The 21,907-nt window shown below is 41.1% G+C and overlaps 1 long non-coding RNA gene across 1 annotated transcript in view; it reads right to left on the bottom strand.

The window, feature by feature from the left end:
* The window catches only part of LOC109451629 (uncharacterized), a 450,797-nt gene extending 430,507 nt beyond the window's left edge, over positions 1 to 20,290 (bottom strand). The window contains exon 1 of the long non-coding RNA XR_012489526.2: positions 20,164 to 20,290. This is a non-coding gene — a long non-coding RNA (uncharacterized LOC109451629). The remainder of the gene's footprint in view (positions 1 to 20,163) is intronic.
* Between the last annotated feature and the right edge of the window lie 1,617 nt (positions 20,291 to 21,907).

The following is a 21,907-nucleotide window of genomic DNA, read 5'->3' as shown; positions in this document are numbered from 1 at the left end:
GGGCAGAGCGGGGGGCTGGAGGAGGGAGGCGCTGTGGAGTGAGATCGTTAGCTCTACTGAGTCGAAAATAAAGGTTCAGTCCTCGGTTGAATAATAATTCTCTTCTCAAGGTGGGCAATATTTAAGCAATCATTGCTCGAAAATTGGTCATTACCACCAGCTAATAACTGATTCGTTAGTTAATAGCCCAAGGTGAAGCCAAGGGCGGCAAATGCTCTGGCATACTGTTCTCCAGTGGCAGGATTAACAGATTTCAAGGGCATTATTACTATTATGAACCATGTTCATTGATTTATAACAACCCTAATATGTTTTATTAACAACTGGGTGCGATGTCCTGGAAAACTCCATCATTGTCTGGTGCTGCGTAGCCACGATCCCATGTCCAAGACAGACATCGCCTGGGCTGGTTCCTGGCATCGCCAAGGTCTGGGCCTGGCCCGGGGGGCTCGCACACTATGGGATTAGAGACTCCAGAGAAACATCACCCAGACGGATCTAAGCTGTAGCTTTAATTACAAGGACGTCAGTTCTTTCTTGAAACATGTCCTGATTGCGTGTTGTTGTTTTTTTCCCTGCCAGTATAAGGCCCAGCACGATGAAGAGGAGGATTTTATCAGTGCACCTCTCAGGAGGGGTTGGCATACAGAAAGAACAAAACCCTCTCATTCCCTACTTTAACATTTCTGCTTCTTTTTTTGAATATTTAATCAAGTTTGGGTCCACAAAAACCTTATAACTCCCCATTAGGGATACCTGGGGCTCAGGGTCAGAGATAAGAAGGCCCACTGGTGGAACAAATCTTCCCCCAAACAACAGGTGTGCACAGCGTCATTGGCTCCAAGGGAAAGAAGTTGCAATGGTGGGAGAAGGCGTGGAGGCTCGCTGGGAACTTCCCAAACAACTCCCTCGCTGCGTGACCACCACTTGCATTCTTGGAGTCAAAGCTTTCCCAGGGAGCCTGGAATCATGCCCCCTTTACTTCTTGTGGCAACCCCTTTCCCCTTTCTTCCCTGAAAGCATAAGTCTAATTTTATGCTTCAAAGAAGCCCGGGTAAATTCCCAAGGGTGAAGCTGAATTAATCTAACCAGTCAGGGTCATTCCACTTCTCTCCCAGTAACTGGTATAAGAGCACACATGTGGCCCAGTTGAAGCCAATGAGATTAAGGAGAGAGCTGTAGAGGGCTATCTGAGCAAGGTTGTCTTGCTCCTAAAATCAAATGTGCAAGAAGACAGAAGCCCAACAGAAACCCATCTTTCCGTTCTAAGGATGGCTGGTGAGGAGGTGAAACTGTCACTGCTGCTGCCTAATTGCAATCATGAAAAGATCTCAGTCCGAAGACAAGAGCAAATATGCCAAGGATGGCAGAACAGAAAGAGGGAAATAACCTAGAGATTCCAAGGGGTCGAGCCTGCGAATGAACCAACCTTGCAACTGCCCTGTCTTCAAACCTACTATTTGACATCGTAAAAATGTCAGATTGTTTACACCACTTTTCACTGGATTTCTTTTTACTTACAGCTGACACCATCTCACCTGATACACCCCTCTAGCCTGCCTCATGGAACATGGATAAGGAAAGTCTGCAGTGAGGAAAGTGAGGGCAGAGTCCTGACAAGCTGAGGATGCAGCATTCGAAAATCCAGACATTTAAGTGAGTTCCATGCAACTGAGTGATTCCTTGGACCCCAAAGATCAGGGGGTTCTTGTCCATGGCAAACACAAAAGGAATATGTACATTAGCCAGAAAACAAACAAACAAACATAAAAACACCTATGCCAAAGCCCACAAAATAATCAGAGTGCAGCTAGTGGAAATCAGTTGGCATACCCAGTGAAAATCACTTTGGGAGAAAGGTGTCATAATCAATCTCAACTCAGCGTCATTGAATTTGTCTTGCAGAGAAATCTGTTTGTGGGGAAATAGCATTTAGTGAAGACATTTGCTTGGTTCTCTCGGGGTGAAGAAGAAAAATAAAAGGTGAAGGTGCATCACCGATTGGCTCACTGAATAAGCACTGACTCACTGCCTGCCAGGTGTAAGTTCTGTGTGTCAGGACAGCGAAGAGCTGAAGCTGCCTCCGTCTTCAAGAAGCTCATACTTTGCACATTCTTAACACATGGTCATTCTGGGTTTCTTGAAGAGGCTAATGTAAAAGTGACAGCTTTGATAACCACGTAAGCGAGACAGAGACATGCATATTCTCACCAAACTCCAATCTATAATACAAGACATATTGCTAACTGGTTCACAACCAACATAGACGCCTGAAATCCACAGTTCCATGTTAAGGAAATAGGTGATTACTTTTCCTCTTTCTTTGCACCTTCTTTCTTTTACCTTGAGCTGAGGCAGAGGTTTCACAGCAGCTCGATTTGAATTTTTAAAGCTGCCACAGTTGGAGGACCCAGATGAAGAGGAGAATGGTGAGGAGGATTACTTGGCTGCCACATAGATATTATTTGGGGAAAACTTTTTATGTGACTGCTTTTTCGGACCCACCATTTTTTGATTGAGCTGAGATTAGCCAACCCATGTCATCAGTTAGTTCTAGGCCTTCCCCAAAACAGAATGTTAAGTATCTCTGAACCCCATCAGGAAAAGGTATGATAAATTTAAAAGAGGAGAAAGATATACCTGACACTTGTCCGATCTGTTAAGGAAAAAAAAAAATAGAACTCATCCTTGCTAGTAAGCAACAGAAAATAAGTAGAAAGTAACAGAGGTTACTTCCACCACTACTCTGGAATAAAGGCCAATAGATCTTTCATGAAAAGTATTCTAAACTTTTTTTTTTTTTTTTTTTTTTACTAAGCCAAACTTCATGATGGGGACAAAGTCTGCCTGCCTACCTCCTTCCTGTTCTCACTCCCCAGCATCCTATTTGCTGAGCCCTCCTTCCTCTTTTTGCAACACCCCCAGGTGCTCAAGCGTCCCTGAATTGCATCCCAACTAGTTCCTTACCCAGGGCAAGCACCCCTCCTTCTAAACATTTCCATCCCTCCCCATCCACTGTGCCCCCATCAAAACCTCATCTGACCCGTGCATCATCCCTTTAATATGAGGTGCTCTATTCAGAATCTGAGAAGCTAGATGCTTTTAGTGGGTACAAATTGGTTAATTTGGCAGCTCTCCCATGTAACCTAGATGCATTTTTATAGGAAACCTCCTGAGATAGTTAGTATTCTAACCTTCTGGTTAAGGATTCTAATCATTAGGATTTTTAAGTACCCTGGGAAAGTTGTGAAGGAAGTTAGGGAAATACTCCTGAAAGCACACCTGGTAAACCATTGGAACTCACTTATGTGTAGGGCTGGACACCTTCTGAGTTCACCCAGATAGTTTCTGTGGGTTTACATGAAATGCTTCTCCCGTAAAACAATCGTTAACAATCTTGTTCCAGAAGACTCCAGTGCTCACCTGACATTTGCTGCAAGCCAATGACTATCAGTTCTGGAATGTACTGTTCGCCTGAGTCTAGACATTCATTCCCTTCAGGAAGGAAGAAGACGCTGTCCTTAACAATGGCTACCTTCCCCTGCGTGTCACCAGGGGGGCTAAGCATGGCAACAAACACCACCGAAACCTCAGAGCCTTAAAACAGGGAAGATTTGTTTCATGTTGTAATTCCACCAGCTCTCCTCCAACCAGGCTCCTTCTGTCTGGGGCTCTATCATCTGTAATCTACAGCTGACAAATTTCTCTGGGCTTCACCTCTGAGCCAGGGGCACAGAGAAGGAACACAGAATCAAAGGGAGGTCTAGAAGCAAGGCCTGGAAGTGGCCACAATACCTACATGCTAGTGGCCAGAACTCAGTCACATGCCCATCTAACTGCAGAGGAGGCTGGGAAATGTAGTTTAGCTCCGTGCATGGTGACAAAGTAAGAGTACACTGAACAGTAGCTGCCACACCTCGAAACCCAGAGGGTTGAAAATGTGCACTCACTCCACCTAGGCCCATGACTGACCGACAGCGACAACAGGCCGCATCTGACCAGATACGAATCTTTTCCAACAGCTTTCTCTGTGGGTTTTAGTTTGTGAGACTTGACAAAGATTCTTTGCTTGACCAAACCTCAAACAGGCTCCTGAACCTTCTCCTAGGCCCATCTGTGTACTACCTTGTAAAATCTAGTTTTAGCAAAAACCCTGCTAAGTCAGTTAACCAGAACCCCACCTGAGATCTCCCATCACCCTGGCCTGCCTTAAGCAAGAATCCTGCTAGGCCAGCTGAGCCAGAAGCACCCCCTCCACGCCCACTCCATCCCTGACGTTTCCTCTTTGCAAGTTTCCATCCACTGACCTCCACCGTTCTCCTTGGCTATAAATTCCCACTTGCCCCCGCTATATTCAGAGTTGAGCCCAATCTCTTTCGCTCACTATAAAAATCCTATACCTATTGGGATAGTCCTGAAGAAAGCCTGCCTCCCTATCTTTAACAAGTGTCACTGAATTTTTATTTTTTCTTTAACAGACTAAAAGCATGACCCTGAAGGAGAAAAAGGCTAAAGAGTTGGATACTCTCAGGTATGGGGGATTCTTCTGGAAAAATTATCTTCAGTTTGAAAAAAAATTATACACCTTCATCTTTCACCTTTCGAGAAGAACTGATTGTTCCCTTTAGGAATTTTCTGTTCCTTTCACAAAAATACTGTCTATATCTATGGATACATCTGGTCTGAGAACAATATACAAGTAACAGTTATATTGACCTCTGGAAACCCTTTCCACACGGTTTGAATGTGAGGAGCTTTCTCTAATGTAGACCCACAGCATTTCTTTTTGGTTGGCCACTTCACAGAAAACCGCAGTCAAAGGAGGACTAACGCAAGGATTGCAAAGACTCTTTGATCCAGGGATCACTGTATCAAGGCCTTCACCACTGATGATCCAAGTCTGTCCACTGCATCCTCAGAAAACCTTCCCAAAGGGCCTGGGGGGAAATTCACTGCTCTCAATGAGACACCAATGAGGTGATGTCTGGTTTGTATTCAATAGGATAATTATTAATTCAATATCAAATTATTAATTTATGCCAGAAACTAAAGTATGAATGCTGTCATATTACAGCATAAATAATAGAGGAGACCAGACCTCGGACCACACTTTAAGAGTCTCTAATATAATTGATTCCCACTCCCAACTGGCCCCATCCAGGCAAAACCACATGACCAGTTACAAATGTTGACAAATGTGTTCACTAGTCAACAAATGTTGAGTATGAAAATGTTACACGGAAAAACTCTTTTTTTGGCTTTAAGATGAAAGAGTCTTTTTATCTCATAAGTTATTTATCCTTTAATCTCCAGATTTATTGTGTACTTACTATTTGCCACAAAGTATTCTAGAAGGGTTTCCGTGTTTTCTTCCAGTTACTCCTCAGATTAACCCAATGAGGTAGATACAATGCCTGTCTCCATTTAACATATGGGGACAATGGTGTATTTGTTTAAGGTTACATTAATAATACCTCATGTTTGCATCAAGCACTACAGGTTATAAAAATATTTTTACTTGTATTATCTCATTTGATCCTTAAAACAACATTGGAGGTAGGCGGAGTATGTCATACTTTCCCGTTTTAGAGATGAGAAAACTGACGCTAAGAGAAGTTAAGCTATCTGATCAACATCTTTAGGAAACGTTGGGGCCAGGACTTGGATCCCGATTTCCTGACTCCCAATTTCATTGCTCTAGCATATCACACTACTCTATTTTTAAACAACACTGATAGAATGCCCTTTCATTTCAAGAGAGCGAACTGAACCAAAAGATTAAATTTAAGGCATGTCTTCATACTCTTTAGCAGAGTCAACCCAAAAGGAACATGGAAAGAAAAGGTAGATGATACAAATTGCTATCTAAATAGTCATGCGGAAGAAGCAGGGTGGGGCTCGTCGGATAAAAAGTTACTGAAGTCCTTCCTTGGGTAGACACAAGAGAATGTTTGGAGGAGAATCAACTCCATGTGTCCACCTATGAGAACATACAAACCGGACTGGAGAACCCACAAGCACTGAGAAAACAGTAAACTCAGCAATACATTTCAAGGCCCAGAGGTCTGAACCACTGGACAGCCTCCCTCTTCTCCTGTAAGAAATCCTTTCCAATCTCCACAATGGTTCTTCCTTCTTGAGAAGGTGGATTTCTTTCACCGTCTGTACCACTAGTGCCTGATGATATCTCGTATTTACTGTCTCCTACATATCGCAAACGCATGTCTAGCCATTTGACTTCTAGAAAGTAGAGACCGTGTCTCTCTTTTACTTTTCTATCCACCAGGCAATGAGCACAGTTTGGGTCCAGATGAATGATTACTAAAACTTGAAAGATATTTCTAATGGAAACAGCCATTCTACTAAAATACTAATACTGTAAGATAAAACTAACCATTTATGAGCTGATCACTTGTGTTGAGATTTTATTCGATGAAGTTATATTTTAGTGTACATAATTTGACACATGTCAAATATTATGTAGCCAGAGCTACATAATAAAGACACATGTTTAAGACAGTTTCCCTACATATGTGTAGGTAACATAATTTAAAATCTACTTCTAAATTCTGAAATCCCAGGAATGAGAGACAGAGAGATAGCTGGTTAAATATTTGAGATTCATACACAGGGCATGTAAATCAATCATAATAAAAATACATTGCAGACATTTACATCCAACAATTTTAATGACAACAATCTTTAAATCTGTATTACTGTTTGAATAAAAATGGAACTCTCTTCACAACTCCACTATTTAATAAACTACATATTTTTCCTTTGTCTTGGAGGAAGAGCAGAAATGGATAGGCGAGGCCGTGCTTGGCAGCGATACAACTGATTCTCGGGAGATCTTTTACTACTGCCTTTGCCCTACAGACCTCCAGGGACTCACCTCAACTATGTGAGCATCAGTATATAAGAATATATAAAGCAACTGGCAACACCAAAAGGTTGATGGTCGGGAACAGCCAACAGAAAACCCCATTCATTGCCACTTATCACCCTAGGAACAGAGGAGAAAAACAAATAATGACTCCCTGTTCTTTATCTTCTGCAAAAAATGCCTCCCCATTATCTCTCTCTAAGTCTGAGAACCAAGGCCGTGTCCCTGGACACAAAAACCCACTTACTTGGGCAAAACATCCTGGCCAATCACAAAGTAGCATGCTAGGGCTTTTCGTAGGGATATGCCTATTGTGTGCACGTTTGCCAAGACCTTGAGAACGCCTACAGCTGCGTAATAGGTACAGCTACACACTAAAACTGCTGTGTTGCAATCATGCTCAGTAGTGCAAGGAATCACTCACAAACTGGTCCAGGACTGCAGTTCTTGACCTAACTAGTCTCTGATTCAGTTGTATCCATGAGCTTGGGTGCGTTTATGACCATGAGATGGAAATGCAAGTGGGAGGATACAAGCATCTTGACAAAGACAGAACAAATTCTAAGTCTAGAGACAATGAAGTCTCTGCCAGCCAACCCCAGGGAAACGGTACACAGTGTCCAAACGTTTATTTGCAAAACTGGCCTGAAAACCCCCCGATTCTGCTACCTGTTAAAGAAAATAGACAAAGAAAATTGGTTGGATAAGATTGGCAGCACATTTGGGCGATTAGAGGACAGAATGTTGTTCCAACATAGCCTTGAGTTTAATTTAAAATGCTTGACCCACAGAGCGAGAGAACCCTGAGTTTAGACTCTAGTCCTGACTCTGCACAAACCAGTTAACAGCCTTAATTAAGCAAGTGACTGAAACTCTCTGGGCCTTGGTTGCCTCATTAACAAATGATGATGAGGCTGTAGAAACATCTACGGCAGTCATTCGCTAAATTTAAAGCATACAACAATTACATTTGTTGGCTGCCTTAGTTTGGGCTGTTGTAACCAAAATACCATAGACTGAGGGGCTTATAAACAACAGAAATTTATTTCTTATGATTCTGGAGGCTGGGAAGACCAAGATCAAGGCTCAGGCAGATCCAGAGTCTGGTGAGGGCTGGCTCCCTGGCTTATAGGTGGCTGTCTTTTGGTTGTGTCCTCACATGGCAGAGGTAGGTAGGGACAAGCGCTCTCATGTGTCTCCTTATAAGGACACCAATTCCATTCATGGAGACTCCACTGTCATGACCTAATCACCTCCTGAAGTCCTCACATCCTAATACAATCACTTTGGAAGTGAGGATTTCCACATCGCAATCTGGGAGGAGTATAAACATTCAGTCTTATAACATTGGCCGAAGGTGCAATAATTTTACTCATCGATTCTTTCAGATTTGTGAGGTGGATGTTATTGAGTCCTGCAAGTTTTTATAACTAGGTTATGCCTTAAATCTAGGCTATTCAGAGACAGCATTCCCCAAAGCACATGCTGTAGATAGCAAGTTCCAAAGACAATCCACAAAGAAAGGTGCTACGGTAAAATAATATTGGAAAACATGGCATACTATAACCTCACTTTGGGATATTCTTTTCTACTAGTGTATTAGCATATTAAAAACTCTAAGAAGTCCTGGAATAAAAAGAAAACCTTTGTTTTGTTTAGCCTAGATCCCTTGAGTCCTACAGACTGCCAACTGTCAGTATCTGCACCTCTTCATCTGATTCATATTCATAATCTCTCAATCTCTCTCATTTCCTCTCTTCCCCTCCCCCCTCCTCAAAAGGCTATTCTGCCTACTTGCAGAGCAGGCCTAAAAGTACCAGGCAAATAGCACACTCAACCAAGGCCAGCCCTCAACCAATAACGGACAGCAGTTGAAGGGTAACTGTCGCAGCTCCCTTGCTGCTGGGGTGGGATAACTCTGAGACATGTGCTTTATATTCTCTCCTGTGGGATTACATTCTAGGCATCCACCGTGGTTGTTGCCTTGATAAGCTACCATTTATTAGATGGCTTCCCTTCACTGTCCTACTTCCCCACTCCTTTCCTCCCAAATAAACTACTTGTGGGGTCTACTTCTGAGAGGACCCAAACTAATACACCCAGGGTTTCCCACATATGTGTGATGACAGATCAGTCTTCACATAATATTTTTCTCAATTAGCAGAAACTCTTTTGGTGGCAAGTGAAAGAAGCCCAACACAAACTGGCAAAAACAGAAAAATTAATCTATTTAAGTCTAGGGATAGGCTGGTTTTTGGCCTGACAGGACTCAGGGTCTTGGACAATGTCATAGTGACATGCTCTATCCCCATTTCTGGGCTCCACATTTCTTTGTGTTGGCCTCATTCAAGCAGACTCTTTCCTTAGGGCAGAAATAGGATCACCAGCACTGAGCTTGCATCCTCTCTTTTCAGCAACCCAATTAAAAAGGAGCTTCTCCCAAAAGGGGCCCAGGATGAATTTCACTGGACTGTCTTCGGTCATATGGTCATCCCTGCATCAATTCCTGAGACAGGTGAGACGGAATGTGCTAACTGAACCGTCCTGGCCCTTGTGCCCACCTTCGGACTCAGTCACACCCAAACACGTGGACCAATAGTGGGGAGCAGTAGCTCCTCAAAGGCCAATCAGGGCATTGCTATCAGCAGAAAAAAATGGCTTCCAGGCAGGCACAAATAACATATGTCCACTTCACGCTAACATTCTGTAGAACTCACTTGGGGAGGTGCTGTTCTACAACGACTTCCTCCAAAATTCCCGAGAGTCTTTCAGAGAAAAGCCTGAAAGTGCACTTTCAAAAAGGTTAAGTCTCTCTGACAACTTCATGTCATCCCAATGCTTCCTCTAATACATGGTTATGTTAGTGGTCTCTACTTGGCTTCCTGGTTGGGGTATATTTAAAGAAGTACTGATTATCAGCTTTAGCTTTTCTTGTCAAAAGAAAAAGATAGTCCATCAATTCCTTTCCATCCAACCTAGATCCACATGATTAATTTCTTTACGATTCCTATCAAGGAAGGTAATCAAAGAGCCTTAAGCAAATGGGAGAACAAATTCACATCGGTGAAAAGACTAAAGAAAAATGGAGATTAGAAACGTACTCTACTCCACTCATTCACTCCTGAAAACATTTTCTTTTTCACTTTCTTGTCTTTCCCACAGGAAAAAACAACTAAAACCCAGAAACAAAAAACAAATAGAGGGAGAAGAAGGAAAAAAAAAAAAAAAAAAAAAAAAACAGAAGGATTTAACTGCACACTTGTGGTTTTACTGGTTTTCCTAGAATTTACTACAATGCCAGAAAGTAATTTATAAATAAGGTCAAGCATGGGATCACAACCAACATCACGTGAAGAAAAGGAAAACACCTCAAGAATGTTATAATTGGCAAGGCAATACTCATCTGTGGCTGGAAGAGCCAAAAGGGAAGGGCGAGTTTCACATGCCAGCCTTGGAAAGAATTACTGGTTTTCATATTCTAAAACGATAATAATATTATCTTTCTAATTTTTTTCTATTTCTTTTCTTCATATTCTAAAACGATAATAATATTATCTTTCTAATTTTTTTCTATTTCTTTTCTTCATATTCTAAAACGATAATAATATTATCTTTCTAATTTTTTTCTATTTCTTTTCTTCATATTCTAAAACAATAATAATATTATCTTTCTAATTTTTTTCTATTTCTTTTCTCTGCTCCTAAGCCCACTCTCCTGGAAGAATCTCACTGAAGTAGGGACACTCATCGATGTTATTAGAGGAGCCATTAGGCCACTTTCTTCCATCTTGCTTTGATCCTTCTCTACGTTTTGAAAGAAGGGTCCTGTGTCATTTCTATTTAATGGATACCTTGACAAATACCTGATGTTTATCATAAAAAGATACATTAGATAAAATCATCTCATTTCAAAGTGCCTTTGTCTACCAATTATGAGCAGCTTTTCAAATACAGAACAAAGCCCCTCTTGGATTTTTCAGACATGGCGTGTACTATGCACATGTATGTGCAAGCTTGGGGAAGGGCATGGATTACGTGCTGCTATTCATGCCCCAAGTGGCTGCACCCCCTCACCCAAGTGCATTCCATATGGGCACATCCCATTTCCATGAGACTCTACGACAGTATATTTCACAGGTGTCCTAGGACAGCCTCCATACCAAGCCTCGGTAGCCCAAGCAAGGAGGAACCTAGCTACGCAAACAGCAAAGACTCAATATTAGCGGGCCAGTCGATAAATGGTGAGACATCAGTTCCATTCAGCTCTGGAACAGAAATTCTTCCAAAGGATAGTACTGATGTACGAAAACACCAACGGTGAAACATTTTGTTAAAGAAAAAGAAGAAAAACACTCCAACATTAATGGTCACATTCTATCTCTGGATGATAAGACTGTGAGTAGTTTTTTTTCTTCATGTGTTTCTGTTTTTCCCATGTTTTCTACAATAAATATATTCATTTATAATCAGGGAGGGGGGGAACAAAGGCTAAATACTGAAAAGTACAAAAAATCCTCTGAGAAACAATGATGGAGCAGAGCTGGTAGGACCACATAGGTCATTACTACAAAAACCAGAGCCCCAGGTGCCCTTCCAGGTCCATAAATCACCACCTCATTATATATACTTTTATCACCTCCTCCACCACTTTGGAACCTCCTAGATTGTCAGTGCCACATCAAAACTTCTTTATTGTCCCCAGAATGCTTAGTACAGGACTTTGCACAAAATAGGTGTTAAGGAAATGTAGTGTGAATTGATTTATGAGAGCATAGTGGTCACAGGACAAGTGTGAGTAGGTAGGGACCATCAGGGGACAGGAAAAACTAAGAGTCGAGGTGCTGCAGAGCCCGGACACTTCAGGTAAGTATCTAAAATCAGAGTAGCTGGTGGAAGAGTCAAAGGTCCAAGAAGTCAGGCAGGGTTTATGGGAATAGGAGATTAGGGGGTGAAAACAAGCATCTAGAAAGTCAGTTGAGTCAGTAGCCCTGAAAGCCAAAGATAGCGAAGCAATACTGAGTCTGCTTTCAAGTTCTTCTCAATAAGATGGTCCTACGAGGAAGTGTACTTCGTAGGTACCCAGTGTTGCCCCCTACATACCCCAGGTCCAGACGGTTTGACTAAAAAACAATTTGGCCACAAAAACTTAGTCCACTGACCAATTTAGGCCAACTGTGCAGGAGTCATTGGAACAACCTAGTCTCATAATAGAATGTCTTTTAAAATGTCATTTATTGTTTTTGCAAAATTTCAAAAACAATGCATTCTTATTAGAGAAATATCTTGGATGACTAACAAGCAGATCAAAGTTAAAACGTCCAAAACTGAGCTCTTGATCTTGCCTCCTAAACTCCGCCTTCCTGCAGACTGCCCCAGCGCAACTAACGCAGTTCCATCCTTCCATTCACCCAGGCCAAAAAATTTGGATGCGTTCCTGACTCCTCTCTATCTCATGCCCTATATCCTATGTATATAAGCAAATCCTATAGACTCTAATTTCAAAGTATATAAATAATTCAACCACTTTTCACCACTTCCACTGCAATCACCTTGATCCAAGCCTCCATCACCTCTCATCAGTGGTCACCTGCTTCCACCACTGTCCCAACTACAGATGATTCTCCCAAGGGCAGTCACAGAGATGCATTTAAAACATACTCGTAAGTCAGATTAGGTCACGGCACTGCTCAGAACCCCTTGGTAGTTTTCCTTTAAACTCAGAGTAAAAGCCTAAGTCTTCACAAAGGCCTGGAAGGCTCCACATGAGCTGGCTCTCCCATCACCTCTTTGACTCGCCCTCTCCTGCTCTTCCCCATGGCTGACTCTGCACTGGTCACTCTGGCCTCCTTGCCTAATCACACACACACACACACACACACACACACACACACACGACACCACACGCTCCCCTGGCAGTCCTTTTGCACTTGCTATTCCTTCTGCCAGCATGCTTTTTCCCCAGGTATCCACCTGACTCACACCTTCACCTCCTTTAGGTCTTTGCTCTAGTTACCTTGACAGTCAGACCTCCTTGATGATCTTATTTAAAATTGGAACCCCTTCCAACACTCTATCCCACTTCCCTGGCTTTATTTTTCTCTGTAGTTCTTGTCATTGTCTAACCTATATTTTCCTTAATTCTGCTGTCTATTCCTTCTCCCACTAGTGTGTACCTTCATGGCGGCAATTTTTTCTTGTCTTTTTCCTTTATTGCTATATCCCCAACAGAGAGAATATGGCTGACATCTAGCTCAATAAAATTTTGTTGAATGGATTAATAAAATACAAATAAGCAAAATAATTCTATCTGCCCAACACACTCTATTCAGCCCTTGATGTGTACTTGCCCAAATATTTTTCTATACATTTTTCTTACTCTATAAATTTTGGATTACACCATATATACTATTTGAACGTGTGTGTTTATTTTATCTCACTGTGAATTGTTGGATATTTTGAAGGTTTCAACTAAATCCTATTGTTCCAACTTTCCATTTCAACAATTACCAAAGAATAGGAATAATGGGCTGGAAATGAATTTGAATAGTGAATATATAGGGGGAAAAATGAGAAGCACATTTTTAATGGCAAAAAATCCTTAAAGATAAAGGGTGCAAAGCAACCATAATCATGGACCAAAATTATCAAGCCTTTGGAGTTTGTCTGAAGAACACTTTTTATGTTCTCATTTATTCTTTCACTAACTAGTTATGTTGACCAATTCATTTTTGACTAAATTGTTCTCAGTTGAATAACCTGGAGCTGGTATTGGCAGAAGTCAGTAGAGACATAGGGAGAGCCAAAAGCTCTCAAGGGCATCCTGATTCTGGCAGGAACAGGAGTAGAGGGTTTAGAATCATGAGATCATCATAAATGTTCTCCATGGAAGATTTCAGGGCCTGAGACCATGGAAATTACCCTCCACTTCAATTTCACCATCTGTCGCATTAGTACAGAAACACCCCTTACCTGCATACTCTTCAAGGATGGGCAAACAAAAACAAGCCAGACCTCTGAGATTTTCCAAGAACAGTCTTGGCACTGCTCAGTGGGATTTTCTAGAGCCAAAAGACAATGGGATTGATTTTTGGAGTCCAATGACTCTCACCTCTTTTTCCTTACGCTGCACAGCAGTTCACGTGGGGGCAATGAGAGCATCATGGTTTCTGTCACACATCCATCACCCTTGCTGATTGAGCACTTTGCTTCCTTGGACTCTGTGTCCCTCGGAAAACCACAAAGCTGGTAAAAATTTTGAGAGGTTAGGCTGATAACTTCCCATTATCTAAATAAAGGAGATGATGTGGCTTTTATTTTCTTTTCCAAGAAAATGGAAATCAGACCCTCTGTTTCATATCATCAGTGCAACTACTGGGCTTTAACCATTTCCAAAAAAGGTGATTTCTGAGAGGAAACACTCAGCTGGTACCTACAAAGGACTCAGTTTTCATTTAAAGGGGGGAAAAGGACCAGTGATTCTTCAGCAACTGAACTCAGGGATCCATCTTGAAGACAGACAGAAGAATGAAGAAAATAACATTCCAAACCTACTATGTGACATGCCCTATGCTGGCGCTTTCATGTGTGTTATCTCAGTTAATCCTCACAACCACCACATTAAAAATAATTATCTATGATGTGGATGTCATTGCCAATTGTACAGATGAAGAAAATTTTACAGGCTCAAAGAAATTAAATAATTCCTAAGACACAATGCCCAAAATTGGTATCTTCTTGAAACTTCTAACTCCCAGTTCATTGACCTAGTGTAGCCCTTCCACCAGGCTGTATTTTTGGTCTACAAATTTAAATGGAATAGTGGTCTCTAGATTTGGGAGAGATGGGAGGTATAAGAGGTCACTGCTGAAAAATAAGGGATTTTTTTGTGGGAGGATGAAAATGGTCTAAAATTGATTGTGGTAATGTTTGTCCAACAATATGAATATATTAAAATCCATTGAATTATATACTTTAAATGGGTCATTATATAGTATGTGAATTATATCATAATAAAGCTGTTACCAAAAAAAATAGTATTGAATGGAATGCTTTCCCCACCCTGCTATACCAATGAAGTCACAAAAACCTGTTTCCAATAATCAACATATCCTGAGGTTCAAAGGCTGTGCTTTATATCTCTGTTATTTTATACAGTAGACAATAAACAAATGGCTCTTGATAGTAATGATGAAACAGATCCAAGTTTCCCCACTCCAGTTGTTGGGAAATGCCCAGTTAAAAGGAGCTGAATTGAGGTCAAAAGCATAATCCCAGATAAGACAGCAAAATTTTTTCTAGCACAATCCCTCTCTCCCATTTCTAGAATCCGCCCCAACTCGCCTCACATTTCCTCCTCTTCCATCATCACCACTATAATCTTGTGGTTACACAAGTTCATTTGGAGTCAAAATTAGAAATTAGCTAAAGAAGCCATGGTAGTCTCCTAATTCTGTGATGTCATCCCTTTAAAATGAATCATCAATTTAACAATCACTTTCCAAGAAATAAAAATGAAATTCACATTAAGCATATATAGCACACGCTAATTGAACATTTCAGAAGTATTAAAATGTGGGAGAAAATGCATCTTAGAATCAAAGAAATGAAGTAATTCCTATAAAGGTGGTAATCCAGTTAAACTATGATTGTTCCATATTTGAAGAAAAGCAAAATGCTGTTTTAGAATCACAGGGGTGATGAATCTTTAATGATAGAAATATAATACTGAGACAACAGCAGAAAAAGTTGTTAGGGTAAAGGAGGCAGCTTCCCAGAACCTATCAAATGCCCAAGGCCACACCCTACCCATTTATTTTGCTGGAATGAACCTTCACCATCATTTTGCAAGGGTAACAGAGGAAGTGGGAAAGGGTGTATTGTGGCTTTAGGCACGAGCCCTGAAACCTGCATGTTCTCAATGGCCTGAAGACGTGTGTACAACTGCTTGGACCTCCTGGCTGTTGCCAGCATCCTGCAGAACTTTCAACGAAGTCTTGGTAACTGGATGGCCCAAGGTCTGAAGAACTGTGAAGCCTAGTTTCTCATTGTTCACCAAGAAAGAGGGGGTGGGGGGAGAGAGAGAGAGAGAGAGAGAGAGAGAGAACAGAAAGGAAACCAAATATTGCCTATAAATGAACACTCCATGGTATGGGTCAGTCCGTTGCAAGGATGACTTAGACTGGAGGTAGTAAGAAAATCCTAACATCTCCGGCCCTGGCTTAATCATGGGAAGGATTTTCCCAGCCTAGCACCCCTTGATTCCCTTCTGCCTAAGGAAATAGGACCTGGAACCCCCCACCACCACCTCAGCCAAAGGGATTAAACAGGATAGAGTTGTGCTACTCTTCCCACCAAGTTGATTTCTTGAATGCTGAAGTACCCATACTTCCTGACTATGTCACTCCATCTCGGCTGATCAGATCCCACTGGATTTGAGCCTGCCCAAACCTCAGGTATTGATTTGGTAAGAAACCCAGGACAAGTCCAAAACATCCATATATCCACACAACGAATGCTTCCTTATGACAAAGGAAACACAAATTCCAACCAAATGGTGATACTATAAGAAAAGATTTCCAATAGTGAGTTCCATGGAGACAGAAACTGTCATATTTGCTGGAAAAGAAGTTGCAGAAATAGTTTACATAGAGATTTTCTGAGGGAAAAAAAGTTGAGTTATATTTATCACATGAAGTAACAGTAACTCTAAATTGGAGTTACAGAAGCTTAATAATATTATTTTATTTTATAAATACATATTATATACTGAAATTCTACAGGAAATTATACACGAGGTGTGATCAAACAACATGGTGAATGTTTAAATTTTAGAAGTAAAAGACGCATTGCCATTAATCCCCCTCAAAATACTCCCCCTCGCTTCAAGTTCACTTATCCCATCATTCTTGCCACGTTCTAAAGCAGTTCTGGAAGTCCTCTTTCATTAGTGTTTTTAGTTGCGCTGTCATGGCTGCCTCAATGTCCCAAAACATTTTGACAATGTCCCAAAACTTCTGGGAAGAGCCAGAAGTTGCACGGTGCCAGATCTGGTGAGTAAAGTGGATGAGGACACACTGTAATGTTTTATTTGACATAAATTGCCGCACCAGAAGCGATGTGTGACTAGGAGCCTTTCCATTGTAATCATAAAATACGTGGAATGCTGCTGCCGAGTGCCATCCAATGGAAAGGCAGGGATCTTCAATACAGGAAGTGGCGTATTGATCCTTAGTAACAGTGTGTGACAAGTTTCAACTTGCTCGGTGCAGTCAGTCAGGTGTGAGCTACAGTTGAGAGAAGGTGTGTTTTAAATTGTGCCATAAATCATCCTCCATCATGACAATGCTCCATGTCACACATCACTTCTCGTATACAGCAGTTTCTGTCAAATAAAAACATTACATATGGTATCTCCTCATCCACCTTATTCACCGGATCTGGCACTGTGCAACTTCTGGCTCTTCCCCAAACTCAAAATGATTCAGGACATTGAGGCAGCCATGACAGTACAACTAAAGACACTCACAAAAGAGGACTTCCAGAACCGCTTCAGAAAGTGGCAAGAACGATGGGATAAGCATGTTTGAAGCAAAGGGGAGTATTTTGAGGGGGATTAATGACAATGTGTCTTTTACTGTAATAAATTTTTTTTTTTATTTAAACAGTCACCATATCGCCTGATTATACCTTGTATTCTGGATTTGCAGTAATATGCTATTAACTTTTTAAAAAATTATAAATCAAATGGCTAGAAAAGATACATTGGTTTCAGCGAATATGGGCACATAGCTCAGTTGTGGTAAAGAAGAATCCTCTTATTCATATGATTGAGACTGACAGTTGATTAATTTTTTTAGGTCAGCTAATAATAAATAATTAGAAATAATAGTACTTAACAATTTTAACCTTAGACGTAAAATGTGCTTTTGTTCATTCATTCATATATTCTCATTCATTGAGAATACCATAGGTCTGTTGGTTGAAATTGGTCATTTTCCATTTTTGCATAAACTGAATTCGTAATGCAATGTCTACAATTTCCAGTTTAGGTTTCCTTTAAGATGAGACCTTATGAATGAAATCCGAGTGGATGCAGAATCCTTCTTGGTTTTTACAACATTGGTATATGAATCTTTTGCAATTATTTCTCACGCTTGTAATTCGACAGCTACTACATATTTTTAATGATCAACTTCATGAGCCTTTACAAAGTACTCAACCTTATGCTTATATAAACACTAACTAGTTTTACACATATATCTCATTGGATTTCTCACCAGCACACAGCTAATTTCTGTGCATTCCATGAAACAACAGTGCATTGTAGTAAAAAAGGGGCCGTTTATATGTCAATTATATCTCAGTAAAACCAGAAAAAAGACAGTCAAACAAACAGGCAAGCATACAAACAGCACATATGTAGTCCTCCCTTAGAATGGGAAGAAAGTAAAACTAAACTGATATGTGTGGTTTCCTAAGAAACTAATAGGAAGGCAAGAGTGGACTTACTTGTTAAAATATGCATGACAGTGTGAAGTAAAAGAATGTATAATAAATTTAGCAGGTGGAAAAAAAAAACGAGCAGAGTGCTGAGACACAGAAGATCTCGTTCACGGGCATGCTCTATCTCTTCCCAGCAATGTGACCCTGAACAATTCAATTCAGCTTTCATGAACTTGGGTTCCCCCTCGACAAAAATGGGAGGGTGGTCCAAGACCTGGAACTTTCAAACTATAATCCTAGGGGTTTTTATGTACCCACTCCCAGCAGACGGATTCCCAGAGGCCACACACACTCCATCAAACATGCACCCACATGTGCACGTGCTGCCTACGTAGCGCGTGAGGCTTCACATTTACATATCAGACTTCTGTGTTTGTTTTTTGGCCTTAAAAAACAAAATTGGAAACCGCTTGGGTAAGTAACATTGGCGTTCAGGCCAGCTCTAACTTTCTCTGATTCTTCTTTCCATACTGCCACTTCTGCAGAAGGCATTCAAAAAATATGGGTTGTTGATGGTGTCTATTGTAAGTGTTGCAAAACTGAACACTCAGCTATTAAGAGCTGCTGGAATTAAGCCTCTCTCTACACTCAAGGTCCCTCACAACTTGGCACACGTGTAAGATTTAAAACATGCAACTTAATTAGCAGAGAAACATTTTTTTAAAAAATTTTAAAACCTGGCGCTTAACTTTGGCATTGACTTGAAATTGTACTCCTATTTGAAAATTTTAGCACTGGGTTTTTTTCAAATGCATTAGACATCTTATTTCCCTGTTAAGGCTAAGCTCGGGAGGGAGGGAGGGAGGGAGGGAGGGAGGGAGGGAGGGAGGGAGGGAGGGAGGGAGGGAGGGAGGGAGGGAGGGAGAAAAAAGAGAGAACCAAACAAGTAGCCATGTAGGAGGATGGAGAACAGCTGGATAAAGATCAGCGGAAGACTGCTGCCTCTAGAAAGTTCAGGAGCCTTGTAATAAATAACCCTGTATAAATCTAAAGAGGTTTGAAATGCTTAACTAGTTTTTAAATGTGAGCAAATGCACATACACACGAATATACTTTAGCTTCATATCCTGAGCACTATAAAAATGTCCTATTATTGGTGTTCACAAGAATTTAACAGCTTGACTAGATTATATTCCTTAGGGGCAGAAGGCAGCTACAATGCAAGGTTCAAGTTGCTAAACTTCAGATATCTTTAGGACATTAAAAAAAGATTCCCATAGGAAGAATTAATTTCTTTCAAGCAAAAAACAAGGAGAATTTCTTCAATTAATCCCATGTTTTGGACAGAGACAATGGAAATTCTCAGTTTCATAGGTGACTTTTGCAGAAAGGCTTAACCGAGCATTTCCCCAGGAGACCATAAGCAAGTCTGTTAGAAGTATATAAGCATAAGAATATGTAGGATATTTGCATATTCATTGCACAAAGTTTACATAAACTGACAAGGTCCATACAGTTGATTGTCAAGTTCACATTTTATTGTTAGTCATTTTGGAAGTTCACTCATTCTTTTTCACTCAGCTAATATTACTGTCTTGGGTCCCCTGAGGGGAGGCACATTACTTAGTTCAGAGAATCAGAGGTAGGACATTGAGATGTGGGAGTTGAAAGGGCTTTGCTCTCTACCTCTCTGACATACAGAATTAGCCATCTGAAATTTTCCTGTGCTCCCTCAGAGATAATGAACCAGTTTGGAAAACATTGACCTGAAGAGTGAAAAAGCAAAAAAAAAAAAAAAAAAGAGAGAGAAAGAAAGAAAGAAAAAAAAAACCCACCTAGGAGTTAGTTGAAGAGCGTGGGCTTTGGAGTCAAATAGTAGTGAGTGCTTGTCCCAGCTCTGCTTCTCACCACCTGAAACTTGGCAAGTTACTGAGCTTTCCAGAGGCTTTATTTTCTCATCTGTAAAACAGAGATTATATTAAAGACAGTTTCATAGGGTTGTATAAAGGAGATCCCTGTAAAGTGTTTACTATAATGCTTAGACTTAGTTCATTATTATTTTAGAATCACAATGAACGCAGTCTTTTGCTGAATGACTTTTATATTTAATAGCATCAAAAGGGTCCTACAGATAGAGAATTTCTCCTAATTGAGCAAACTTCTGTAACCAAACCATTTATGTTCCCCATCAGCGCAAGAACTAAGATTATTCATGGAGTAAAATTCATATACCCTAGAAAATTTTTTTGTAAACTAAGGTTATAGGTTATTAAATCAGTAGCCAAATCACCAGCCCTCTCTCCAACGATCTTCAACAGTGAACTAAGGTCACCATGCTCTTCTGTACCGCCTCAGAGCCCCCCAGGAGCTATGTCCATACCCACTTTTTTGAAAGAATCACATGGGTCTGAGTCATTTCAGAAACAAGAGTACAATTAGGCATTGATTATTTTCCCCCTTTCAGCTCTTCCATGTTATATCGAAGGAAAAAAGAAAGAAAAACTCAGTGGCTCGGAGGGAAGAGGATGTTAGAAGCAGCCTTTGGCTAATTTTAATTTGAGGCATTTCACTATGGTTATTTCTCAGAGTCACTGAGGGCTAATGGTGCAATCCGATTTTGCCTAGACGAATTTCCCATGACAAACGATATTGACTCATCATTTGTGGTCGTGACCGAGTGCCAGTGTTTTTCTTCCTCCAAAGCTTGGGTAGGACAGCATGGAGCTCTTGTGTTCCTTGGGACATTTGTTTCCAATTTTGCAGACACTGTGAATGTGGTTATTTTTGTAGCTCTGTTAGGAAAGTGCGTGGCATTTGGTTTTTCTTGTTGGAGTTAATTATAAATCATTAGGGTTCCAGCGCCCACAACAAAGTCCTTGGACCTTGAAGCTCAATCACTGGTGATTGCAATAGTCCTACCCACAGCCCCCCACCTCTTGCTAAATCCTCCATTTCTCATTATGGAGCAGGAGGGAGGAGGGGGCGTTATTTTAAGATGTTTTTATTGGCTTCTAAATGTGAAGCTTTGGTTCCAAGGTCGTCTTTTTTCCCAGAGCAAGACAAACTTTTTGGGGTTGTAAATCATGGGACTTTTGCATCACTCGACAGGGTCCATGTTTAAAAGTCATTCCAATCACCTCTCTGATGACTCAGGAAGCTCAGAGAGTTGCCCACGCATCATGAAAAGGACCCTTTCAGTAGCACTGGGCCTACACCCAGATCTGTTGCTTTAGGACGATAAATCATTTCTATTTCCACCCCCACCCCACCTTCATTCCCTATTTATAGAAAACAGCATTGTGGCCTGACCGACAAGGTTAGGATGAGTCACTGGCAAGACTGGGAAGCCCAAGATGTGAAGGCCTAAGATGGGAGCCCCTCTTCCTGCCCACACGTAGGCACGCCATCCTTTGGCTGCTCCAAGTGCCCTACAGGAATTACCCTGCCCATCTCACTCTCCAGGGCAGCACCCACAGTCCAAGTATTTCCCATTAAAATATCCCCATCCGGAATGTCATTTTCCCATAGGGCTGTTTCCTACAGCAGAGCAAGTAGGTGACGTAATGTAGATAAATAAAT

This window comes from Rhinolophus sinicus, chromosome 5 (genome assembly GCF_057876585.1).
Source record: "Rhinolophus sinicus isolate RSI-liver-muscle chromosome 5, RSI-T2T, whole genome shotgun sequence".
Taxonomy (NCBI): domain Eukaryota; kingdom Metazoa; phylum Chordata; class Mammalia; order Chiroptera; family Rhinolophidae; genus Rhinolophus; species Rhinolophus sinicus.
This window is presented reverse-complemented; position numbering and strand designations above follow the sequence as displayed.